The following is a 26525-nucleotide window of genomic DNA, read 5'->3' on the forward strand; positions in this document are numbered from 1 at the left end:
TACTAAAACCTTGCATCGATTTTTTTTTATCTTATTCTTTGTGTTTTGTAGTATTGAATTCGCTTAATCGCGGGCAGACAAAGAGATAAATTTCCTTTGAATGAATTTCACTCAAAATTTGACCGAAATATACAAATGTAGTAAAAATACCACAGGCCAAATTTTATCTGTCTAGCTCGAAACAATTTTGAGTTATCGGGATCCCAAATAGACAAATCTAATTTCAAATGTTTGAAATTTTTGGCAATTTCTATGTTTTTGTCTTTGTATATTTCATTACAAGAAGTTAATAAATTAATGTGGCGCACTTCGCTACTAAAGAAACTAACCATTCAGGATAAAAGACCAGCTGCCATGACAGTCAATGCCCTGAGACTTGTCCGGTTATTTCTTTTGTATGACAGCATGTATGCCATCAATCGCTCTTTGCGGTCAAAGCCATTCTAATCCTCTTCGGAGAAGGGGGGAGTTAACTAAGCACTACCCCTCTCCCTCCATTGATTTCTTCCCTTGTACCTATTAGATCTCTTTAGATAAACCCCTACTCCAGGGACACAAACAGCTCGATTCTTCGATACTCCATCGTTGTTGCCACAAAATATTAGTCTAATGCGTAAAAGCTCTTTCACTCGCTCATGTAACACAAGGAAATTAATAGAGCCGTTGCCATCTCACCAGCTAAACATCATCTCAGTGCATAGAGTGTTATTTTGAATCCAGAAAATGCACATGCGAATAATCGTTAGTCTCGGTTATGATTTTTTCTCTTTCCTTCTATCTAATTATTTAGATCTTTGAAATTGATTTAAATGATTTGTTACGTATCATTCAAATAATTTGTTTTACAAATGAGATTCTAATAAGTATATTCTACAAATATTTTTCATTTTTGAAGAGAATTATTTTTTTAATTAAATTCAGCTGTAGTATAACTATGTAAAAATACAAGTAGAAATGGAGGCAATTTACTTCAAAAATCTAATTTTATCTTATACATAAATTACATAGTTTAATTCAGAGTGAAACGCTGACAAAATCTTTTTATCGTCTGAAATGTTTTTTAAATAAAAAGATAATTCCAATTCAAACAAACGATTTTTAAAAACAGCCAATAGCTAATTTCTACTTAATTTGTTAACATTTGTTATAGAAATTTTTAAATTTTGTTTACAAATGCGGGAATATCAGAAAGAGATTAAGCAATTCTTTTATTAATAAATTTGACTGACGTTTCTAATTAATAATTTTGATTATTTTATAATAATTTTTCATAAATAAAAAGCATGAAAATAAACCCAAGCAGAAGTTGTTCTTGATATAAATTGTTAATTGTCAACTTCTAAAATCTTCTTATAGCATTCTTACAGAATTTTTCTAATGTATTCTGGCAACAGTTTTTATGCATTTGTGTTCTTCATAATAAAGAAAACCGTTACATATTGAGAATAAAATTTTTAAACGATCATTAAAAGTTGAAACAGTTAGTACAGAAATAAAACTTATATCACTAAAAAACACATTTTTAAAATTTAAATACAATTTTTCGGGAAAATTTTTACAGGTAAAACATCAAAATTTATTGGGTTTTTTTAATTAACTGAAATTTTAGAGATGATAGTAGATTTTAATAGTGATAACTTTTTAACTAATTAAAATAACTTTCGAATTTGTTTAAAGCTAATAAAAATCATTGCTAAAAATTTTGATATAAAAGAAATATATCGAAAAATAAAAGTCAAGTATTTTAATTTTCTAATTTGGTGAAATAAGAAAATTTTGAATTATTACAATAGTATTTAAAATGAATTTTGAAAGCTCTTTAGAAATGACGAAAGATGTTGTGAAAAATATTAAGATGTTGATTCTTTAAGATGTTGTGAAAAATATTAATGTGATTATTTAAATTTTTTTTACCATTTTAAGTTAAAAATTCTACCGAACTTATTTTTTATATTCTTGAAGTCATTATTGAAAATTATCTTAGAAAAATTAACCCAATTATTTAAAATTTATGTCATTTGAAAATTTTTATCTATCATTTTTTGTGATCTTGAAGTTATTAACGAGAATTATCTTGATTTAAAAAAATACATGAGATATGTTAAGAAGACAAAATCTTTAATCGGTAACTGTAAAAAAAATTCATACAACTTCAAGCCTGATTCAATTTTTACTTGCGACTTAGACCATAGTTATTTTTTTGTAGTTGCTTATTTAATGTTTCTAGTGCACAGAAGAAGAAAATTTTACAACTTTATATCGATTTACTCGTTGATGGAAGATGAATTAAACCCTCTAGAACCCACTGGCTATATAAGTCTCGGGGTCATCATTTTCCCCTCTCTGACTTCCAAAACCCTATTTTTTTTATTTAAAATAATTTCTATATAAGCAGTTTGAACGTGGCAAGATCCACTCCATAGTAAACCATATTCACAAGTACCAAGACCTCTTCAAGACTACAGAATAACTGAGACCAAAATGCCACTTGTCAAAATCAACCGAAATTATAACTTCAAAAGTCCCTCAAAAGTGCAGTTCTCACGAAGGGAATCAAAACCACAGGATTCAGACGGACGCCACAGATTTCTGACTCTTTAGTGATTACTTATATGCTTACACATGTCATACAGATATTCTCAATGTAATTTATCAATTTTTCAGTTAGTAATCTCATTTCCCAGTAAGTTCAACTCAAAGTCACCATTTGTCTAAGTATTCTTGTCCCCTCTATCCAGTTATTACATCACCAAAAAATTGAATATAGTCATGTAGGATTTGACACCAATGTGATTCTCTCTGGAGAACCCTGGATGGTCTGTCTTTTCTTTCTTTCTATCAACAATTTTCATTCTTCCCCCCCCCCTTCCATCTTGTGCTCATCCAACTGGTTAGATAACTTAGTGTTATAGGCACCGGGGGCACAGGATGGCGTTATGTTATGTTATAAGCAGTTTGAAGAGGAAAATTTTGACAAACTGATATAGAAGAATATAAAAAATGGATTACTTTCAAAAAAATTAATTTCGATATACATCCTTTAAAAGGTGCAAGATTAAACCTGAAAAAGTAATTTTATACGAAACTCCAAAATTAGCAAATTTTTAATATAATCTAAGCATTTCTTTTTTAAAGGATTGGACATTTTTTTTAAAATTTAAAGCTAGAATTTTTTTTAATTCCACAGCTTTGTAATATAAAACAAAAGGCTATTAATTGGGAATGTTCTTAGAATAATTTTCTAAAACTTAAATGATACTTTATTCTAATTCGATTAAGTTAGAGAGCAGTGCTTTTGTGAATTCAATGAAAGCTCAAAATTAAATTACCAGAAAAACATCACAAAAAAGATCTCAAAGATATAGAACCCCCTAAAGTTGCCGGCCTCCAAGATAATTACTTTCTTTGTTTATTTAATAACCAGCCCTGATTAGATGGAATAAATTCTTCGAGAATATCAAAAGGGATCAATGACGAAAAAAGAATAATAGATTCTAAATGTAAAACGAATGTATTCCAAAAGGAATTTTAAAATTTATTATTTTTGAAAACTATTTTTACTGATTGCATTTCTAATAAATTTAAGGGACCATCATTGCAAACTAAACCCTGAAAATTATAACTTATATAATTCTTTAATCACGCAAATCACCTCTAGTATGAGGGGAATTAATAATATAACATCATATAATATAAAAAGCAACTTAAATAAATATTTAAATAAATACACCTACATCTTACAAGCCAATTAGGAATTGATAACCTGGAATCTTTAATGCTAAATTAAAAATAACTATCAACGTTTTTATTGCATTAAACAAACTATTCAGTTTTTATGTGCTATTATGGATGCTAAATATCTATGCTTTACCCCACTGCTAATATAGTTTTCATGACCAAATTCAACGATACTTTGATTTAATTATAAGAATTGAGTTAGAACATCAACTGAATGATTATTTTTAATTATTACCTCATTTAGTTCGACCTGTTGCTTGGGATTCTGTGCTTATCAACCCATTCAAAAAAATATATTGTTGATTTAATAAGGAAATATTTTTTGTTATTTTACGAAACGTGTTTCTTCAGTTCGTTTATTCTTTTTGTAAAAAAATGCAAGCATAATTAGAGATATACAATTTGAAGAAGTTTCTTATGGCAAATATGCTCTTTCTACGATCACCTCAGAAATAGAAATTACCTTTAATATACATCCGAAATAACTATTAGTTATTACTTCCCTCATATTAAACATTTCCCTTTTTATTTAAAAGATAGTTTAAGTCCATCAACCCACCATTAAAATGTTTCTAATCGAGAAATATTCTATGAAGCATGTCTCTCCATTTCCTTCATTAGCTGCTGAGAGTATTAAACATAATTAATGGTGTCCAAAAGTATGAGTATTTTTCTGGTGGGGGGGGGGGCTAGAAATTCTTTTTAAGATATATGAAAATGAATCATGTCTCACCAATTATTGTGTCGCTGGTATTAATTATTTCCCTCTTTGTTTAAAAGATTGTTTGAATCCATCAAAGTATATGCAATGTTTATAGAGACGTATGTTCTGTCATTTCCTGAAACATGCCTCTGGATTTCCATCATTACCTTCCTAGAATATTCCAAGTATAATTAGTGATATTCAAAGGTTAAGATTTCTTCTGGCTGAGATGTATCTATTATGCCACAGGAATTCCAAGATGGCCATAAAATGAATGATGTCTCACTAATTATTGCGTACACTGGTATTAAACATTCTCCCTTTTGTTTAAAAGGTAGTTTGAGTCCATCGTTTCAAATAAAATAAATCTCAACTGCCACCCCTGCCTTTCATCCCTAACTCGTTTTTAACGACCCGAAAGTGCCAAGATGGAAGAATGTGTGAAGAAAGTTGGATGCAACAGTTGGTTATTAATGAGGGCTCTGAGCACAGCATCTAGCTGAAGGCCGTTTATATTGCTCGCTGCAATGAGCGCCTCTTTTGTGCAAGCTAGTCCATTGTCTGCGGATAACGGATTGCCTTTCTGAAAGAGAATGAGCTTTGGGCAGTTCACTTTCAAACTCACAGAGGCAGACAACATTTCATAAGTCCCATTCATAATGCCGGCACCACAGAATAAAACAAACACGTGCTAGAGAATTCCTTCGAGAATTAGCTTGAGAATGAATAAGAGAAAATGATTTAAGTCTGGGCTTAGACAGTCAGATTCATGCTTGGAGAGAAGCAATATTTCGTAAGTGATTTAAATTTGACACTGAATATGTTTTATAATTGATCCTATTGGTTGAAAAATATAAGAACAAATACTTTAAACAATAGGTGATAATTGTCACAGTTACTAAGGTAAAGAATTAAGTTTTCATCTTTTGAATATCGTGATGGTAATTAACTAGAAATTAATTATTTCTACTTAGCAAAATGAAATAGGGTCCAATACGCGACTAAAATAATTAGAATTCTTATATGTTCAAGAAAATCGAACAAAAGATTTGTGTGGTAGCTTTAAAAAATCAAATTAAATCAATTCGTTATAAGACTGATGGCTACAATTTTCTTAAAAACAGTAATATTATTTATATTTAATTTAATATGCATTTTATAAGTACTATGCAAGATATGATATAATGCTCTAAAAGTTCTTGTTGCATATTATTCAAATCAGTTCCAAAAAATATTTCAAATTAATGATAACTTATTTATTTTCCACTTTAATTAGTAATATTAATGAAAGTAATAGTAATTTCATAATCATTGCAAATATTAAGTTATTAAAAAAATGGAATCTGCCTCTAAATGGAAAAAATAAAATAAAAAATAAAAATTGCAGAACAAATCTAAAAACTTCTTTCATTTACTTTCGGTATTCTAAGAGCGTTTTTCTTTAAAAATATTATTACCTTAGAAACTACATGATAGTTTTCGAATGTTGGTTTTGGTTTTTCGTTTTCCTTCTATTGATACATTGATGAAATAAATCTTTGCCAATGTACGGGAGAGTAAACAGAATGAGCGAACTCTATGGTTCTTAACCCCAATAACTTTGCAACTGTTGAGAGAATTGGCGTAGGCACGTGATAAATATATAGTACCTTAAAAACTGAGAAAATTAAATAAGGAGGAGATGTGTAATTGCAGTTATAAATAAGAAAACAAATTACCTAAGAAATCGTTTCTGCATGCGATCGTGTTCTAAAATTTTAGTAGTAAAGGAAGTAACGTTAATTAAAACAATTATTTTCAAAATTCATCAACAAAAAAATTTTAAAATGTTTTAGGTCTGTGTATTTATACCTAACCATAAAATCTTTGTGGTCATCGTCAATGGACGACAGCAAAGTCCATCTATTGTATGGAGCTCTGCTATTTTTGTCAGCAAATTTTTTTCTACAGGCTCTTCAACTAAAATTTAGCCCTATTTTTCGACGGTTACAATATCTGATTTTTGCATAATACGAAGAAATTAAAATTTAATATTTTCTGCATTACAGCTTAAATTATTTCGAAATGCATCGCAACGCTAAAGTATTAGGGTGTCCCAAAAGTTTCTTTCTCATCACGCTATGAAGGACCTTATCTGGCTTTTCTTGTGTGGCCCATACAGGCTTATCTATTAGCCGTCTACGTCATCGGTATCAGTCGTCACAGAGTTCTAAACTGTCGCAAAGCCGGGACTACACCCCAAAAAAGTTCTTTTATCAGGATTGGAAAGGCATCATTTTCTACGAACTCCATCCTCAAGGTGCAACAATAAATTTTACGACATACTGTCATCCATTGGATCAATTAAAAGCTGTCATAGCAAAAAAACAGCCAGAATTAGTGAACAGACTAGACGTTGTTTTTCATCATGACAACGCGAGATCACATATTGCATTAGCCGTAAGAGAGAAGCTCTTGCAGTTTGATCCGCATTCTCTCCAGATTTCGCTCCATCAGATTATTACTTCTTTCTGTCCTTAAAAAATTTTCTTCGCGATAAGCGCTTTAAATCCATCAGCGAAATAAAAGCGCACCTCGAGGATTATTTCTTGTCCAAAACACAACAATTTTGGAAAGAAGGCATAATGAGGCTTCCTGAGAGATGGAAAAAGGTAATAGAGTAAAAAAGATCTAATATAATAAAATAAATAATATCTTAAACAGTAAATAGTGTGTATTCATTTCATATTAGAAATAGGAAAGAAAGTTATGGAACACCCTAATATTAAACGTCGCAAGAACATTAAGATATTTTTTTTTGAACTTTCCAGTTTTTACTGAGTTAATTATAATTAAAAACTATTTTTTCATTAAAAAAAACAGGCCTAATGCTCTACATTAGCAGTCGCGGAAACTTTCTCCCGGTGCAAAGCTACTTTTGAATCTCATTGTGAAGAAATGAAGCTTCACTTTCCACCGGACGGGCTTCGTTATGAACGAGTAATTAATTCCGTAGTAACCGATTTTTTTTCAACGACGTTTCTTTTAGTTTCTTTCTCTTTCGCCCATTGTATTCACCGTGTTTGACTTGAAACTGCTGAAAAACGTCAAAAAACTGTCATTCTCAAAAATGGAGAATTTCTTTCCCTTTCCGTCCAGGAAAATTGTAATAATACTTAAATTTTTTTTTGTAAAAAAAAAAAAAAAAAAAAAAAAAAATGAGAGCTTTTTTTTCTTTTGGAATGAGTCTTTGATGTGCCATTTGTGTTATTAGCGCTGACTTTACGTTCGTTTGCCGGAGGAAACGAGCTGTCATTAAATCTTAATTAAAACCACAAAGGGTTGGTAATTAACTTTCTACGATGCGGAGTTTTCCTTTTTTTCTATTAAATCTAAAAACTCATTTTAATTCACCACTTTATACACTTAAGTTACCTTAATATACTCTTTCCAACAATAAAAAAATCGATATGGTGGGTTTGTCATAATGCCTTTCCTTCACTTATGCGTAGTTTATTCAACATGACTCAAGTTGTGGATATTATTTTAACGACTGATACATACATATATTACATTACAGACTACTATATTAGTTTTTAATTTTAGTTATATTAACGTCCCGTTCTAAAGCAACACTAGGACCATTTTGGGAAGGACCTCGCAATTTTGAGCAGCGGTCAGATGACGAGGACGACACCTGAACTGGCATCCCTCTCTCCGAACTTCCACACCACACCAGCGGAAGGACGTTTGCTCCCGATAGATTTAGCGTGCACCAGACCCGCTTACACGACGGTTTCTTTGGTAGAATTGGGTCTCGAACTTGAAACCCTCAAGCTCCTAAGTCGAGAGCTTACCACCAAGCCACCGCGGCCCTACAGACTATATTAGATGAAATACATCGTTCATTGTGACATGACAAACGTAACTGCGCTCGTCACCTTATATTAAATTCCATTTTATCTTCTGTCACTATGAAGAGACACATGCCGTTTTACTTTCTCGTATAAGAAATATAAAAAAGAAAATACTGTAGTATAAAAAAAATCGAAAGCGAGATTTCTTCAAATCTCTACGTTTTAGAGATCATAAAACACATTTTTGGAAGAATGTATCTTTGTGAACATCAAAAATGTTTTGAACTAGAAGAATTAAATTGTATTTTGGAATGTATTTTGCGATATTTATAGATTCCTATCAATCATTAATTATGATAAGAGCAGAATGGAATTTTTTAAGTGAATAAAATTTTGTCTACAGTTTAAGCATTTCAAGTGCAGATCCATATCAAATATTGAACTAAATATGTCTACAAATTCATCGTCTACCAGTTTGTATATTTACATGCACGTAAATGTGATAAACATAGACGAAATAATCTGAATGAAATTTGGTATGTGAGGTTATTAAAATTACAGTTATCTTTGAATTCATTACAGTTATAAATTTTGAATTCATCTATGCATTTACTCTTTGTCAATCTGTGCATCCGCATGGATGTAAATGTGATGCAAAAATACAACCACTTAAGTACTTGAAATTGGACATGTAATCTTGTCTTAAAAGTGCAGCTTTGATTTTTTTTTCAATGCCATTTATTTAGTATTAATTGGTCTACAAAAAAGTGTACAAGATACATAATCGGTTTCTTCCCTATACTGTGAAGCACAAAATACTCATTTCAGAGCTCTGAAAATAAAAATCTGAGCTCTTGTGACATTCATACCAACATTTTTATGTGTAGGGGGAAGGCGAATAATATACTTTTATCAAAGAATATGCAAGAAATTTCAAGTAAACCCCTTCCGCAAGTTCATCGTTAAGATACGCAACGAAATTATACGTGTTAACAAGGCGCATTTGAAGTTATATTATCACATGAAGTATGAATTAATGGCCTTCTAATACAGTATAATAAGGTGGCATTGTTTAAAAATAGCTTTGCTTATTTACATTTTTTTTAATTATTATTATTATTTTAAAGCATAGAAAGCTTATTAAGAAAATATTTAAAATGTTAGAAAAGTATTTCTTGAAATTTTGTTGAATATTGTACGTTTCAGACCCCACTGAACCTGAAAAAAAATATTTCGAAAAATGTCTGCTTATCTATCTGTGAATATAAGCTAGAGGAATGAAATTTTTCCACCAAACTTTTCGTATCAATCAAATTCTAACTGAAATTCATCAACGGAAAATTTATCAACACAACGAAATACAATACGCTCAGGATATTAAAAATCAAAATCAAAGCATTTGTGGAATTCATTGTCTTGCCCAATTCCCGCAATTTTATGCCATAGAAATAGTAGTTTTCTTAGACAGTTTGCATAAACGTTTCGAGGAAAACTCTTCCATTTTTTTTTATTCTGATAATTGAAAATTATTTATAACATTATACCTCCTCATCATATATTAAAATGATTAATTAACTTAAGCCCTCAAATAAATTTTAGAGGACAGACTATTTCTTCAGGATACTTGCCTTATTTTTTTTCGAAATAATCCAGGGATATCACCCCCTTCCAAAAACATCAACTACCCTATCTCTTTATGAACCATTCACTTTTTCCTGTCACTTTGTTGTGCTTACTTACATAGAAGGTCGTTAGGCGGATCGAGAGTCCGGTTGTCCTTCGAGTGTCCGGCGTAGGTCATCTCGACCGATTGACCGCTCGGAAATGGATCGGCTTCTTCTCTTTAGGCCGCAATATCCGGTCAAGAAGGGGCGATTAATATCCGCACGCCCTCTCCCCCCCCCCTTTTCCTTGAGCGATGGATCCCGTCTTCTTTGTGAACGGATAATTGAATCTCTGATCTATCAAATGAAGACCGGAAAAGCGATGAGGAAAAAGCAAATGTCTCATACACAATCAGAAATATCAGGTACTTATAGATTGGTATACATATAACGTGAATATAGCAGTGAGCAGCTGAAAATGATACTTGGAACAAAGAGCCATTATACAAGGTGTTAAAAGTTAACAAAGAGCCATTATACAAGGTGTTAAAAGTTAATAAGAGCTCAATTCCTAATTTGTAAATGATTAAAAATAGTCAGATATCTTCGATTGAAAAAAGAAACTTTAAAAGACAAAAAATTATATTTCGTGTTATTTAAATCATTAAATTATTATAAATTAAGAAAAGAAGAAAAGATTATTATAAATTCTAAAAAAAATTATGCAGTCTCCTAATACTATTTGTTTCCTTCAATTAAAATATTTTTAATCTACATTTTTCCATTGCTAATAAAAGAGAATGTGTGTTAGTTGGCCCTCTTCAAGAAAGAATGTTTGACTTAGAGCTACTGAATATGATAGAGATATACTTTGGAGGATATAAATGTGCATTTATGCACTTTTTTAGGAAATTTTAATTAGAATTTCAATTATTATGCGAACTTTTGAGGGTTTTCTTCAATAATTCCTGAAACTGTTATTGTGCAAAACTAATTTTTACACCGTTAAAAATTTTTTTTAATTGTCTTTTTAATAAAACTGATTTAGAGTTTACAGAGCGAGTTTTAGAGCGATAAATCCTTGTTGTATGAATAATAGAATTCGAAACTGGATTTGGGTTTCCACAGCGTTTCTCCAACCGATTGAAATCAAAATTTGAGGCAATGTTACAATTGTAGTCACAAAATCAAAATCAAATTTGATATGTTTAAGTCACTGCGCTTTTGAGCTACCGCGTTTACATGCTTCTGAATGAACAGGCCGACAGATGGCCAATCCCTTGTTGGAATTGGCTTAATAATTAAAAGGTGTCTATAATATAAATGTTAAATATGGGTACCGAATTGTATCCGTTTTGATCTCTTTCTTTTGTATTGTCATGTTAAGTTATAATTGAACAGTCGACAGACAGACTTCCTCTAAATGGAGTTTGCTCGAAATTTGAAAGCAATCTACAAATTTGGTGTGAAGACCATATGCCAAATTTCATCCTTCTAGCTCAAAGTGCTTTTGAGTTACCTTTACAACAGAAAGAAAAACGGACAGACAGACAAACATAAAGCCAAAAATCGTTTTTTTTTTAACTCATGGTGACCAAGAAAGTGGAGATTCATCAAAATCTCGAATTCGAATTTTCTGACGATTACCATATTTTCTCTGCATTTTGGATACGAGAAAGTAATGAATCATCTTACGTGCCAAGTGTTCTTAAAAGAAACTAAAATGATTCGAATATTAGAATAAATACAATACCATACGATACCTGCCTGAATTTTTTCGTGATGTGTCGCACACAGAACTTATAATTCAATAAGTTAACAGTTTTATTCTCAATATATATTTTTATTTTTTTATGTGATCGACTGATAGACAGAAACGAGGGAACGTGAGTCCCTTGTCCAGCTGAAGGTAAGAGGGAATAAACGACAGTCGTAATTTTTGCACCTAAAAGTCCAAATCCCCCCAACACGAACCGAAACCCTGAAAAAGCGACATCAGATAACGCTTTTATTTAAACTCCGAGCGATGATATCGATACGAGTCCCTCTTTTTTCCGACATCCGGAATGGCAACAGTTCGGGAGTAGGGGGAATTTTAAAATAGGCCTTGTTTAGGGTTAAGTAGGGGTCGGTCCTGGATTTTCGCTGACTGGCCTCCTTTTTTGTTTTCGCCCCTCTCCTTTCAGATGGATTCTTTCTTTCCCCGAGATGCTTTCATTTTAGATTTCATTTTAAAACTTGACAGGTTTGAAATTGCGAATTTTCGGAGTGACACATAAATTTCTTTGTGCGATTCAGAAACGAAAGCTTTTCTTTTTCTTAACGAAAAAACGGAGCCAAGAGCCATGTCCCCCAATGTTTGCAGCGGTGACTGGATCTAGTTGTTTGGGGCGATACGAATTCCAAACATGAAACAGATAAGAAGATGTGTCCAACAAAGTTTCAAAACATCAATTGCTTTTTGAGTTTTGGCTGACAGAAATTTCAACTCATCAACCGAATATATTATTTTTAATCGCAAAATATATAAGAAATGAAAAATATATTTTTTTGCCAATACAAAAATCGTCTTCTGTACTTAGAAAGATCAGCGATACGTTTTCATTTTTGTAGCATTTTTATGACTGGATTGCCCGACTTATGGATTTTCAGACTGAGCCACAGACTAAATATTTCACTGTTTCATACCACAAATGTGATTTATACGATTCATGATTTTATAAATTATGACATGCATTATTTTTTTATACGTTGCATAACAATATATTATTTTTTATAGCAATAGTTCAACATTATAATCATATTCTTTAGCTATCTGAGCGAAATTATCCACAACTTTTCGAACAAATTAAAACTTGGTAAACCCCAGACAAATAAATAGTTAAATACAAAATTGTGGACTTAAATATTTTAAAATCCTAGATAGTATCCATTCTGAGATTAAATTTGTTACATATTCCAAGCTATTTCTGATTTAAAAAATTAATTATTTATTTTAAAATATTTTTTATTTTATTAATTTTATGAAAATGTGTTTTTATTTATTAAGTAATTTAACGTGACTCGTGTATACGTTATATCTACGTTTGTGAGTAATTATATATATAAAAAAAATTTACAGTATATGTTTATACATACTCTCATAACTAAGAGAATATATTGAAATAGATAGAGGAATCTAATCAATTATATTAAACAGTATTAAAATTATATAATTCATTATTCCTAATATTTTATAATTCATAGAATTTGTATTTTTTTGCTAATTTATTTATATGGCAACTAAGAAAATGGCATTTTTCAATCGATCTACCTGAGACGCTAGGCAGCTGCCTAGTCTATTTAGTCGGAAATCCACCACTATTTACAAATCAATTGCAGTTTAGTTGAATTATCTTCATTAGTTCAAATATAATTTTACCGAATAAGATCCCCTAGTAGTTGATTATCCAGATCATTCATACATATATTTATACTATGCATACATCGATATTTCATTTTTAATATTAGTAACTTAACATCCAAATATTTACTTCATAAATAGTACTTACCTCGTATATTTAAACAATAATAATAGGCATTTATTATGCTTTGAGCCTGATATAAATCATGCTATTCCAATATAAACCTTTCATTGCACAATTATAATTAAGCAAAATAATAAGAATGTTGGAACATTATGATTGGAATCTTATATAACTTTTCGAGTAAAGTTCTTTTGGAAATGACTCTTTATAAAATTTTGAGACATTTTTTAAGAAAGTGATTTTTTTTCACTCTTTTGACATTAATTTTATTCCATTCGTTACAAATAAATAAATCAGGCTTATAAAAAACATCCATTTCTATAAAATTCCATTGTTTAGCTTTTATGCGTTTTCAAATTTTGTAAGTCAAGAAAACAATGATCACGGTAATGATCAGTACAGTGTAAAATGGCTGCATTCTAACATAGTCCAATGACTAATTTTAACCAGTTAGACAAATAAATACTTTAAATGACGTGAAGAATTGTATTTTGTATTGTTTCAGTTAATAAATGTTGAAAAATTGAAATTAAATAATGCTGAGAAAAGATTATAAATATATATACGGTTTTCTGATTTCATTTATTATCTATATCTATACTTATAATAAAGCTCAATGTGTGTGTGTTGGCGCTCTACAGGCCAGACCGTTTGACATACAGCTACCAAATTTGGTACATGTATACCTTGGAGGTTGGGAATGTGAACCTGGGGTTTCTTTTTTCGAATTTTTAATTAGAATTTTAATTATTAATTAAAAACTAACTTTCCCGCCAAAAAAATCTTCCATTTTCCCCACCGTCAACTTTTCCGCCAAAAAAATCTTCCATTATCCCCAACGCCAAACGAGAAAGGCTTCAGTTTTTTTTTCTCCCAACAGTAATGAGGCTAGGGTTAAAATTTTTCGGCGGATTATTTCAATCGGTTCTGTTTATTTTCTTAATGTTTGATGCATTTAAAATTAAACATTGTTAATGAATCAATCTTTCAGATTCATTCTGAAGTACTTTTGAATTAAAATAAAACAGAATAAAGGAAATTAAAAATTTCTAATCCGCATAGCGTTACCCCAACTGGCGTAGAAAAAATCACGTATTTGCGTTACGTAACCGGCGAAGAAAATTCACGCATGCGCATTCTGTTCTGATTGTTGCCATGACAACGTTATCAATGGATGATTTAAATTATTTTTGGGTTAGTTGCATGCTTTTGTAAGTAAATTGTATTTATGTTAGTTATATATTTTTTGTATATGCTTATAGTTTTAAGTACATCGTTTTTTAAGTAGTTTTTTTAAAACCTGTTTTCAACCGTTTATTTTAAACGATTCGTTTTATTTTCTTAGTGTTTGATGCATTTAAATTTAAACATTGTTAATTAATCGATCTGCTCATAATGAATCTAAGAAAATTTTGTTGACCAACTCTTGAGATATTACATAAATTTAAAAAGATATTCTTTAGTGCCCATAAAGTTTAAACGCTGAGTGACTATTTTCAGTAATCCGATTATAAAAAAATGCTTTGTTTCAGTAAAAAATATTATTATATTAATTAAAGATAAATTCTTTCCACTTTAATTTAAAGCATAAATTCTACGGGTGCTAACAGAAAATGAGAGAGATACATATTACGTTATGACTGAAGGCCTTTATAATATTATGAATGAATTATATGATAATCAAAATTTGAAGTTTTAAAATATTTTGATGAAGAAGCTATTAAAGTAGAAATTGCATAAAATATTTAATTATTAAAATTTTAACGAACATTAAGATTGGCGAACCGGCTGGTCGCCAAAGGCGGCTAGTACTTAATAAAATAGTCTAATAATAAATTAATATTTTAAATAAAAATTTCACTCTTCTGCAGAAAAAGTGACCAGACTCAGAAGCTCCAAATTTTATTATTCTAAAACAGTCAACAATAGTCACGAACAAGCACTGCCTATAGATTGGTGAATTATCCTCTATACGACTACTAAAAAGATCAAAAATCATATAAAATACCGAAATTAAAAAAATCCACGAATCGTTCAGTTTTAGTCACAAAAGAATGAAACTGATCCCTTTTTTTTGTTATTTTGTTGAAAATTCTTGGAGATAAGAATAATTAACTAAATATGACTTAATATGACTGCATAAAAATTTACAGTAATTTCTACAAAACAATACATTTATTGATTAGTACAACTTAAAATATAGTTCTTTATACCATTTAACCCCTTCTAGGGCCGTGGGAAATATGCTTCCCACCAAATTTATCAATCTTTGTATGAAATTATGCAGGATGGCATAAGTTTTGACACATTTTTTTAGAAAGACAGAAACTGAGATGCTTCAGTTCTTTATCTTACAAAAAAATGATGTGTCTTGACTTGTTACTTAATTATTAATTAATCAAATTTAATAAATGAATCCCTTTCCTTATTCTAATTTCAAGCCTAAAAATATTTTAACATAATATGACTAGAAAAAAAATGGCCCTTTAAATGGTTAAAGCAATTTCCTGACAAGAAATACATATCTGCCTTAAAATGATTATAACCTGAACATAGAAAGTATATATAGAAGTATAAACCTAACTCTAAATCCATTATTGGCTGTAAATATTTCGTAATTTTTAATAATTTTAATGTTATCGATAATTTTGAATATAGTCCAATTTTTCACCATTTTGTCCACATTAACGAAATCAGTTTGAATGTGCCATTCTTCAATGTTTTTTACAATAAAACCAATAGAAGTTGTCTCCCCGAAAGTCTCTCGCATACTCACTAATAAAAATTTTATCACCCACCCACACGCATAAATCTGTGGATCTTGTCTATGGCCACGAATGACTTGCATGGTATAAGCAAATAAAAGTTCAGAAGTATAGATCTTTGAGAGCGTCTGGAATTTTTACTGCATTCATCGTATGATTATGTATAATTTTTGAAGGTGTATTTTTTAACATATTAAAATTAAAATTTCACACAGAACTACATGATAGCATCACAATCCAGTGATTTAAGTCAATACCCTTATGAGTTATAGTGTTTACATGCTTGTGAAAATATAGACCTACAAACGATCAACCCTTTGACACATTTGGTTCAAAATATGATAAGAACCTACATTTTATATTCTACACTTATGTATGTACCAAAATTTACTTCTGTAGGCTTGTAGGTTTTGTTGTTATAGTGTTCATTTGTATTCGAATGGCAAGATAGAAAGATTTCTTTTGAATGGATTTCTTTCAATACTTGGTGGAAATTTACAAATTTGATCTAAAATCCATATGTTAAATTTCTTCCGTATGGTTCAAAATGTTTTTGAATTATTGTGTTCAGAGATCCACTAATTCTAAAAGTGCGTTTTCCTGACTCAGACAGAGACTTAGAATTCCAACACTTAGAGATTCATTGAAATCTAGAGTACGAATTCTTCAATGATTACAATGATTACTTTTAATTCTTACTTGATTACAATGATTACTTTTAATTACATTCTTGAATGATTACTTTTTATCTATATACTTCATATGAAAGAAAGTAAAAACGGCTTTTTAAGAAACAGGAGGACCACTACCGACGTCGAACTTTCTGGATAGTCATCTTCTTTTGATTCGAAAATAAAAAAACGATAATGGAACAACCTTATAAAAACAATCACAATAGTGTCATCACTTTTGAAACACCTGTATTCATTCTTATATCCTATTCTCAAAAAGACCTTGAAGAAAGGCCATTCAGTACAGTTACATCGGAAACTTAAGCTATAGAACACTTCCTCGAATCCTTCGTTTGTTTTGAAAGCTAAAAGAGGAATGAATTAAATTCTCCGTCAGAGCAACAGATGGGTAAGAAAGCGCTGACAGGAAGAATTTTCGGATCGGACTCCGTATTTGGAAGGAGAAATTCTGGAACAAAAGGAAGAGCCCGCTTATTTCAACCTGTACTCCAGGCGACGAAAATAATCGTGTTGCATTTCCAGAAGCCCTGCAATGCCCGAGTGAGTCATATATGAAATAAATAAAAAAGAGTAATCAAAAGCTGTAACATCTATACACAATATAACATGAAATCTCCTGAAAGCACTGTATGTTTGAAAGAGAAAAACCTAACTGATATAGGAGATATTTGTACCATTTTGTAGGGCCTTTATTGGGAAAGTTTATAATATATTGAAGTCATATCCAAATAAAAAAAAAGTTTTATAACTGCGATTTTAACTATTTTCCTACTACGATTCACGCATGCGTGAAACAGCGGTATTTGTGCTTTATACTTATCCGTGCATGTGCGAAAACCTCAAATTGTGCTTGCGCAAGAATTGTGGTATGCATATACGATACATTTCTTTGTTTACGTCTGATTTTAAACAGCGATTCAAAACTCATTATGCCTAAAAAAAATAACTGGTATTGGAGATATTTGTACCATTTTGTAGGGAATTTATTGGAGAAAGTTTTAGTATATTGAAGTCTTATGTGTCACTTTCTGGAGTTGCATCCAAACATAATCTTTTTGTCTTGGCACCAGGAGGAAAAATAGTCAATATAGTTTATAAAAAAATATTATGAAGCAAGCTGAATTTTATTTTCATATCAGATTATACAGATTTGATAAACAAATGTGGAACTGGGGGTACAATGGCTTATTTATATATTTTTAAATTTGAAAACAGCTTTTCTATTGTATATATTTAGTGAACTGTTTTGTCTATGAACATATCATATTTTTACCTTTTCAACAGTCTAAATATTTCTAAATGTGTGTTATAAAAATTATTTTGTTGTTATTTTTGATTATTTCTAAATATATTTTTATGTTGGTTTGATGTTGCGTGACATGCCCATGCCATATCGGGCCACAGGCAACGCTGTGCGGGTACTGTTAGTTTGAGATAAAACAATGTGAAAAACTTATGGCACTGCGATTTGAAAATTTATGAGCTTATTTACTAGTTATAGTTATGTAGGTGAAATTAAAACTAACAAAAAACTATCATCATGATTACTTCCTTATTTTTATTTAAAAATTGCTTTAACATTTTATTTAACATTATCTTTCTACTTTGAATGAAAAAAAGTTTTATAATAGACAAAAAATAAGATTTTGAACTGGAGATTCTAACGAAATATAACATTTCAGATCTCCCTGAGATCTGGATTTATGTTTATCTGTTGCTTTGTCTATCTGTCTGGGAATTTGATGTCTCAAAAACATTTTGAACTAGACGAATAAAATTTGAACTATGATTTTCACACCAATTTTGTAAATTTCTATCCAATTTTAAACGAAATCCATTTAGAAAAAGATTATTTGCACGTCCGCCCGAATGCAAATTGCGCATAAAAATTACAAAACGTAACAAACTAGGTAAATGAAATTTGGTGCACTTCTATAGCGTCTAAAATGTAGATACGAATCAAAATTGGAACGTCAAAGAGTGACCCATCTTTCAATCTGAGCTTTCGTACACATGTAAAGGTGTTAATTCAAAAATGCAATGACTAAAATGAATGAAATTTGATATACGATCTTTCTATTCAAGTTGTGTCAAATTTGACACTTTTTTCAATCAATCGATTGAAAAAAAGATTTGAAAATGTTGATTCGGTTTTCTGGTGCATGTCTTAACTGTTTGTCATCAATTAATCGCCAAATAAGAGGAAAGAGAAACAACCCCTGAAAATCCCAAGTTGGATTCATGCCAAGATCGAACTTTAGGAACTATTGTTAGCCAATGACATGCAGTTAATATACAAGTACCGGGGTTCTTTTATTATACTACGAAGCACACAGCTCTTATGCTCTAAAATAAAATTTTTAATACTCCTGGTGTTCACGATCTTGTCCTAGGTTCATAATTTTATGAGGGAGAAAAAATATAACTCCTGTATTAGAAGGTTTGCCAGACAGTTTAGGGGGGATCACTTCCGATGTTGCTTCTCCATACACGAAGATACGGGAAATAATATTGAAGAGAAATGAAAAGAAAGTTTACGGAATGAAAGTAGTGCAATCGTCAAAAAATTCGAACACGAAATTTTCGAAAAACACATTTTTGGAATTATGTCTATCTGACCGTGAGCACGATAATTCAGTATCTCTTTGAGCCTGCAGGATCAAATTTAATACGTAGGCTTTACACTAAAGCCGAGTTCCATAACATTTTTTGGAAATGCATCAGCAAGTCTGTCTGTTCGAATGCAAATGAGCCCGATAACCACAAAATGCAAACTGCTAAATAGGTGAAATCTGCACAGAAATTTAGCGTTTAAAGATTAGAACTATATGAATTTTCCAACCGAATCCGTGAAAGGACTGACTGTTTGTCTCTATGTACATTTATATACATGTAAATGTGATCTCAAAAATGGAACGATACAGATAAATGAAATTTGCTATGTGATCTCGCTATTAAAATTGTAGTTCCGCTCCAAATTCAACAGCAACTTGCCCAACAACAACAACAGAACATCTAAGATCTCCCATGATTAAAAGGTATAGAAAGAACAATGAGATGGCCAACATATCGAATTGATCTATTTAATAAATACGTCATCTCGAATATTCATTGAACACCCATATTTCTTCCGTATTTTCACCTTATTTATTTCTCAGACAAATAACATATCTCGATAGCCTGAAGAACTATCACTGCAAAATGAAATTTAAACTTAAAAGAATTTCAAAGTAGTGCTTGAGTAACAAAAGAGAAAATTATTTTTTTTAAAAAAAACTGAATATTACAGTTTGAACACTTAAAATCGTTATCTATGATAGGAAAAATATCAAAGATAGGGCAATACATTGCAAAAACTCAGCTTTGAAAAAAAATTTCAAAATAAATTATTGGTTGTATGTAGTATTATATTAGAAATATTTTTGAAACTTTATTACTTTTAAACAAATGTGATGAAAACCATTAAATGTATAATAACAATTCATAAATAAAATTTATAACAACGATTGCTTATAATTTCGATAAACAACTTTAATAAGTTGTTTTTACATTAGTCCCTTGAAAAACATATAAGTGGTGATATCATGTATTCACATCATTATATTTTTTATTATTATGTGAGAACATAGTGTTGTTTTTGCTTGGAGTTTTTGAAGCCTCAAAATGCATGAACAGAAAATTATTCATATATCGCTTTTGAGGCATTCATTTTTCGATTTTAGGGTTATCAGAAAATGATAAAGAAGGTTGTCACATTTGGCGACTTATCATCAAAAAAAAAGTTACAACTTGGCACGAATGTCCATCATGTACCCGTTTCACCTGTCTGGCCTATAAAGGGCAGAGTCGTAAGAAGTTATCACCCGAAGAAGCACACAGAGGAAAATGAGAATAAACTCAAAACAGTGAGGATAGGTATCGAACGTTTCGATATATATGTAAGTTTTGGAACTCGATCGATTTTGAGATGATCAAAAATAATCGCTTTTCTAAATGTAGGTGATTGTGAAATATGCCATGTAAGAACATGATGTTTTTCTGTCGAATTGATACCACATGACTTAAAAAAATAATGCTCTCACAAGATTTTTCATTTTTCTTAACTTTGAAACGTTTCAAGGAAATTTCTTTAGAACAAGAATTGAATCTTTGGTCTTTTAATAGAGAAAACAATCTCTTCATTGAAACCGAAACGGAATGAAATCCGGTCGAAAAAAAGAGGGTGGACCTGGGGGAGGGAGGAAGCATCGTAATCTCGTTAGGAACATCGAGGGATTTGAGACAACCGAAAGTGAAGTATTAACTTAACGTTGAAAATATCAGTGTCTCGAAAATTGGCGCTTTGCTCTCAGAAATTCATTTCCTCCGGGGGGGACAGAAAAAAACAGCCCCCACCCCTCAAACTATACAGAAAAAAAAGTTTGTAACAAAAGATTGCCGCCTCTCGTTTTATCACTTCCTTTTTTTCCCCTATTTCCCTTAGTTTTATAAGAAAGAAAAGAAATACAATATATTTTAGTGGATGAGAAATGGCAGTATAAGGAACAGAATGGTTTAACAATTTTGGTTTTAAACTAACGGCAATTGTTTCGCTTCTAATACTGACAATTATGAAATCTTCCAGTCTAAAATTTGTTTATTTTCGATTTTTAGATCATTTCTCCCATCATACATTGTAAATGCCTTTTACTGTCAGACCTCCGTTTCGTATTAACCAAGTTCAAAATTATAAGAAGATCATCTTTATAGATTCAAAACAGGAAGTTAATCAAACTGTTAATTAATTCAATATAATGATGTTAATATTAAAGTCGGTAAATAGTGTTAACATTAAAACTCAGCTTGTTGAAAGCTCCACTACATACGTTGCGTTTCCACTATGCCATTGTGGGTCGCCTATTACAGCTTGAAAAAAAAAATCATTCAGTTCCTAACCGAAAAACTTGATTGCAATCTTTTAATTTTAACGATTTTATGTTCTTAAAGTATTTATGATTTTGCACCTATGAAATGTTTACATTAAAATGCTGTTTTCGGTAAATTTGTTGCAGTATTTGGACTTTTATTGGCTTTTCTATTCATTTGAGCCTGCTTATAGTAAATAGTTCCGATATATCTGAATCCTATTTACAACAATACCTATGTAATCATTTCAATTTATCGACTTTCTAAGAATAATTTCTCTTTATTCACTCGAATTCAGGCTTCACTTTAGCGTCTGAATGGCGGGAGTTCTTATTTTTCTATCCTGACTTTCCACCTCTTGAACCCAAAACCATTCTTAAGTAAATTCCTTCTAAAATTATACAAGTTTAAAATTCTTTCATACGCTCTCTTTTTCCTGTTTTCTATTCTGTCTATCCCGATACTTGGTCATGGTTCTAATAAAGAACTTTTCAAACGCATCTAATAAAGGAACTTCTCTCTAAATCTTCATGAAAAAGGGTAAAATAGTATACCCAGTCCAATGAATCACTTTCCTCTTTTCCCCAAAAAATATCATTTCATCTATATTTGTACGATATATTTAGAGAGGCAGGATAAAGAGAAAAATAAATAAACTAAAGAATTGCATTTCAATTGATGGAATTACTGTTCATTTATTTAAATTTTCGTGAATTGCGTATTTAACTTCTACTGAGGTTTAAATCCAATGCATTATTAATTTTTGTCGAGAATAAAAAAAACCATTAACACTCTTTCTTTATATTTGATAAATTAAACTCATTTATATTTCTTTTCATTTTTTTAATCAAGGACTGCAATGAATGTTACTTGTCAGATGTTCTATTGGAACTTAACATATTTTTGAATATTTAAGAAGCGGAAACAAGTTCATAAAAAAAAATAGTTAAATAGTTTGTTATTTAAAAAGATGGAGGCCAGGAAATTTTTCCGTAAATGCTGACATTTTGGAATAGCGATTTTTTTTTCCTGAAAGATATCATATGACCTCCGATGCTTAATATGTATATCAAATCTTATCTATCTAGTTCCTTTAGTTTGTCATGTTCATTTGATGGTAGTCAAAAGATATATTATCAAATTTCATTGATTTAAGTCATTCCGTATATGGACAAACCGATGGAGGTTAATCCATTGACTGGTTTAAAATTTGATAATAATTTATATTTGAAATCAAAACCTATGTACAAAATGTTGTTTACTTAAGTCTTATCATTTTCAAGTTATAGAGCTCTCTTCTAATTGAACAGTTAGACAAACACACTTCTTCAGAATGAAAAATTCGTTCAAAACTTGTTATATATCTATAAATTTGGTGCGAAGTACATATACAAAATTTCATCAACATAGCTGAAAGCGTTTCTAAAGAATTTTTTTTATAAACATACAGATCAAGAGATAGGCACAATTCCAAAAATGTGTTTTCGAGTTCAGAGAGGTTTCAAAAGAAATGTTCATATTTATTATTATTATTATTGAGATTTCTCAAAATTTTGAGTTTAAATTTTTTTAATGATTACAATATTTTCTTTCTGTTCCTTTCTTAAAGCTTATATACATATATTATTGTGTACATTTCATTGTAAAAGCCTATATACTAGGACTTAATAAACACCCGGGAAATACCGTACTCATTTATTGCTTTGATAATATATGCTAAACTTTAACTGTAAGCCTATTTTATAAAAAAAATCGTATCTTTATAGTACAATCTCCTAAATATAGGTCCTTATCCTTCAGGTAAAAAGGAGAGCCGTAGCAGGAAATGGAAGATTGCTTCAGTGCGTCCATCACAACTCTTCCGATAAGAGAATGGTAAGTGCTTTCTTTTTCCAGTAAGAATCCTTATATGCATCAAATATCAATTTTTCAAGTACATATTCCCCGACTTCACAGATAAAAACATGGCTTTTTTTTAAGAAAGGTACACCGGTAAAATGTTTTTTTTTTCTTTTCACTACCGTTCGGTTTTTAAAAAACACCAGCTGACATGCCCAACATTGATCCGCATAAAATTATTCTTATGTTTTTAACAAACGTAAATTAACTATTTCCTTCATTGTCGCAAAACTTTAAAAAAATATTTTCGGGGGCAAATTTTGAAGTATTTGTTTTATAAAAGTTTGTGTCTAAAATTGCGATTATCAACTATCAAATCACTTAATGAAAACTCAATGGTATGAACATCATATAAGAGAAAGTAAAAATAATTTTCATACTATAATACTAGTCGCTTTTTTGTTACCAGCTCGTATTCCCCGTGTATTGAATTCCCTGGCTGTTATACTATAATATAGAATGTATTCATTCATAATTTGCTTTTGTTATTTAGTAAGAGAGAAACGAAGTAATGGAATCCATTTACTATTAAAATGCAAATACATGTGTAAGTTAAAATGTATAAATGCTACGTTCACTGTGATTAATTGGTTATTAATAGTAATAATTAGACAAAAGGATTAATGTTATTAATAATAACTAGTCAAAGCGATTAATGTTATCAATAATAACTAGACAAAATGATTAATGTTATTAATAATAACTAGTCAAAGCGATTAATGTTATTAATAATAACTAGTCAAAGCGATTAATGTTATCAATAATAACTAGTCAAAGTGATTAATTATTTATAATAGCCGATTTATTATTTATAATAATCAATTATTTATTTATAATAACCGATTAATCACGTTAACTATCACTTATATACCATCAAACTAACATGAATGGTCTGCCCAAAACTTTCTTGCACATTCTCCGATAAAAGTATTATTCTGCTTCTGACTCTCGCATATAATTGTGAAAGCCATGAATGCTCAGATATTTATTTTAAGTATCCTGCGCATAAGAAATGTGGGCTTCATAGAAAAAATACCCGGTACCGCACCGGTATTGTTATCCGCATGTTATAGATAAATAATGGTTGCGAATCTGCAAATGAACGTGTGATGTTCGACGATTCATCCGAATGTAGTTATTGCACAAATGCTTGAAAACTGAATGAGTATTTTTGCAAAAAAAATTTCTTTACCGATTGAAAAAAAATTTCATGCAAAAGTATGCAATTGTAGCCGCAAGATCACGTTTCACATTTCATTCATTTAAGCATTGCGTTTTAGAGTACTTGTATATGGAAGTGTAGGACGGTAAACAGTCAATCTTTTGGTGGATTTGATTCAAACTTTAATACACTTTAAATGCTAAAAGTATGTGCTCATTTTAGTTGTTGCATTTTTGAGCATTGTTGTTGACATTCAATGGAAGTACAGACTATCAATTTACGCAACATTTTGTTAAACATTTGATATGTAATCTACATTTTAGATGGTAAGTCTGTATACAAAATTTTATATCCCTTGTTCTTTCTTTTTGTAGTTATTATGTATTCAAACAGCCAGACAGAAAGACTTCCTGAATGGATCTCCTTCCCTTTTTCCTTTCTTTTACTAATCGAAAACTCTTGGATAGATCGAAAAACTGCTACATTATTCGCACAAAAACTATTCGAAACTTTTATAAAGCGTTAGATAATTTTTAATTGATAAAAAACATTGAATATTTCTCTCTCTCTCTCTCTCTGTGCGTGCGTGTGTGTGTGTGTGTGTGTGTGTGTGTGTGCGTGCGTGCGTGCGTGCGTGCGTGTGTGCGTGTGTGTGTGTGCGTGTGTGTGTGTGCGTGTGCGTAGTCATGTGTTTGTGTTTGTGTTTGTATTCGTCTTTAAGAGAATGGCACCTCACAAATAATTATCCTTGAAGTGTTTTTGAAAGTATTGTGCTGTAAGTATAATAGATAAACATAACAAATGACAAAACATGACAAAACCTTCCTGGTTACTTGAAAAAATCATTCAATAAATCACAACAAAAAGTATGACTCTTTTCTCATCATTTCATATTTTCTCGCTTTTTAGTTTAATATTATTTATATTAAGAAATTCCTTGTTGAGTAGTTGACATTCTGAAAAATTCTTTCAGTGCATGCAAGAAATATTCAAAGTCGCATTGTCTGCCAAAATACTTGTTTTTCTTAAAAAGACCATTAAAAGAATCCCAGAACTGAATACACGTCCTGACTGAAAAAAATTTTATACTGCTTTCCTCATCACTATCTTCTTTAAAATGTTTCTTTCTTTAAAAACAAAGAAATTTTCTAACCATTGTTATTCAATGATAAATATCTTTAAAGGCTACATTTTTCAAATCTAATTTAAAAAGAAAACGATTATTCTGATAATAACTTCTACTTCACCGCTTAAAGAAATTAGCTAAAAACATGTTCTAAAAATAGCAAGAATCCGTGAATAACGTCATAATGAAACTAAAGGCAGTCAATTGCTTCAATTCCTTTCCGAAAAGGAGAGACAGAGATTTCGAGTTTGAAAAAAAAAATAATAATAAAGAGATGAGCGAGGGCGTAGTCATTAAGGCGTGGAAAGGTTATTGTTGTCTACCTGTGGAGGTTTAATTGGCGCTTCTCAATTAAGGATCCATAATGTCATTTCAGCACATTACGATGTTTATCTCATTAAGAAGGGTCTTCTGCCATGCAGGAAGGAACCATAGCTCTGAGGAGATGTTTCTGCAGTATTTGTATTTTACTTAATCTCCCGATAAATTTCTAAGTAAATGTAGATACAGTTCATAGCTACTTGTCAGTAATGACTAAAATACTCCTTTACATTGCAATACAATATTA

General features: G+C 30.6%; 1 long non-coding RNA gene across 1 annotated transcript in view; it reads left to right on the top strand.

Annotated features, from left to right (window-relative positions):
• Positions 1-26525, top strand: part of LOC129973073 (uncharacterized) — a 92450-nt gene that overhangs the window by 13837 nt on the left and 52088 nt on the right. The window contains exon 2 of the long non-coding RNA XR_008784932.1: positions 23571-23645. This is a non-coding gene — a long non-coding RNA (uncharacterized LOC129973073). The remainder of the gene's footprint in view (positions 1-23570; positions 23646-26525) is intronic.

This window comes from Argiope bruennichi, chromosome 6, assembly GCF_947563725.1.
Source record: "Argiope bruennichi chromosome 6, qqArgBrue1.1, whole genome shotgun sequence".
In the NCBI taxonomy this organism is placed as follows: domain Eukaryota; kingdom Metazoa; phylum Arthropoda; class Arachnida; order Araneae; family Araneidae; genus Argiope; species Argiope bruennichi.